The sequence below is a fragment of the Apium graveolens genome, chromosome 6 (assembly GCF_009905375.1).
Source record: "Apium graveolens cultivar Ventura chromosome 6, ASM990537v1, whole genome shotgun sequence".
Classification (NCBI taxonomy): Eukaryota; Viridiplantae; Streptophyta; class Magnoliopsida; order Apiales; family Apiaceae; genus Apium; species Apium graveolens.
The window spans coordinates 226,154,352-226,156,249 of NC_133652.1; the positions used below are offsets into that span (position 1 = coordinate 226,154,352).

At 44.6% G+C, this 1,898-nt stretch overlaps 1 non-coding gene across 1 annotated transcript; it reads right to left on the reverse strand.

The window, feature by feature from the left end:
* Positions 1–363: 363 nt before the first annotated feature.
* On the reverse strand, positions 364–470 carry LOC141669515 (small nucleolar RNA R71). The gene has a single exon (XR_012553794.1). It is a non-coding gene; the product is annotated as a small nucleolar RNA R71 (small nucleolar RNA).
* Positions 471–1,898: the final 1,428 nt, after the last annotated feature.

Consider the following 1,898-nt stretch of genomic DNA (forward strand, 5'->3'; position numbering starts at 1 on the left):
GCTCTCATGGACTTTTCTCGGCCAAAAATTGATGACATTCAGTCAAGCATTCTTCATCCGGCCATTCAAGCTAACACCTTTGAAATCAAGTCGGGCACTATTCAGATGGTGCAGAATTCTGTTTCTTTTGGAGGAGCAGCGACTGAAGACCCCAACATGCACATAAGGAATTTTGTCGAGATCTGCAGCACTTTTAAGTATAATGGCGTGACTGATGAGGCTATCAAGCTGAGGCTTTTCCCATTCTCACTAAGGGACAAAGCTAAGGACTGGTTACATTCTGAACCAGCAGGGTCCATCACTACGTGGCAAGATCTTGCGCAAAAGTTTCTGGTGAAGTTTTATCCAATGGCAAAGACTGCTGCTATGAGGAGTGCTCTTACTCAGTTTGTGCAGCAACCTACAGAATCTATGTGCGAAGCTTGGGAACGCTACAAGGAAATGCTGAGAAAGTGTCCACATCATGGAATGCCTGATTGGATGGTGATCACGGGTTTCTATAATGGTTTGGGGGCCCAATCTCGGCCCATGCTCGATGCAGCAGCCGGAGGCGCTTTATGGGCTAAAAGCTATACTGAGGCTTATAATCTTATCGAGACTATGGCTGTAAATGAGCATCAAAACCCAACTCAGAGGATGATGCCTGGTAAGGTAGCAGGCATTCTGGAAGTTGATGCAGCCACCGCTATTGCAGCACAGCTTCAAGCTCTGTCAATGAAGGTTGATTCTCTGGCTATATATGGAGTTAATCAAATAGCTATAGTTTGTGAGCTTTGTGCAGGTTCTCATGCTACGGATCAGTGTTCTCTTGTCAACGAATCTGTTCAGTATGTGAATAATTATCAGCGACAATAGCAGCCTGTGCCAGCGACCTATCATCCTAATAATAGAAATCATCCAAATTTCAGCTGGGGGAATAATCGGAATGCTACTCAGCCACCATATCAGCAAGGAGTGAGTAAACAGTTTAACCCACCTGGATTCCAGCAACCACAGCAGTATGCTCAAAGGCAATCATATCTTCAACAGGGAAGTGCAGCTGCACCTACTAGTGCTGATTTTGAGGAACTTAAGTTGTTATGCAAGAGTGAGGCGGTTTCTATCAAGACCTTGGAAAATCAAATCGGTCAATTAGCCAATACAGTGCTCAATCATCAACCTGGCACTCTTCCCAGTGACACGGAAGTACCAGGCAGGAAGGAAGCTAAAGAGCAAGTCAAGGCTATTACCTTAAGGTCTGGAAAAGTTGCTGATGCTGAAAAGGCAAAAGAAGGAGAAGCTAAAATTAGAGATGAAGAAGCTAAGCAAAAGGAGAAAGCGGCGGAACCAAGGAAGACTACTGTTGAACACACTCTGCCTGAGGGTAATACAGGGGAGAAACAGCTCTATCCTCCACCACCTTTTCCTAAGAGATTACAGCAACAAAAGCTGGATAGACAGTTCGGTAAGTTTCTGGAGGTGTTCAAGAAACTTCACATCAATATACCTTTCGCTGAGGCTCTGGAGCAAATGCCTAGTTATGCGAAGTTTATGAAGAGTATTCTTTCAAGGAAGGTGAAACTGGATGACCTTGAGACCGTTGCTCTCACGGAAGAATGCAGCGCTGTTCTGCAGCAAAAGTTACCGCCAAAACTGAAAGATCCAGGTAGCTTCACCATTCCTTGCACCATTGGCAAGTTGACTTTTGACAAGTGCCTTTGTGATTTGGGAGCAAGCATTAATCTGATGCCGTTGTCGATCTTTAAAAAGTTGGATTTGCCTGATCCAAAACCCACATACATGTCTCTACAATTGGCTGATCGTTCCATTACTTACCCAAGGGGCATAGTGGAGGATGTGCTATCAAGGTGGATAAGCTCTTCTTTCCTGCAGATTTTGTTATTCTGGATTTTGAGGAA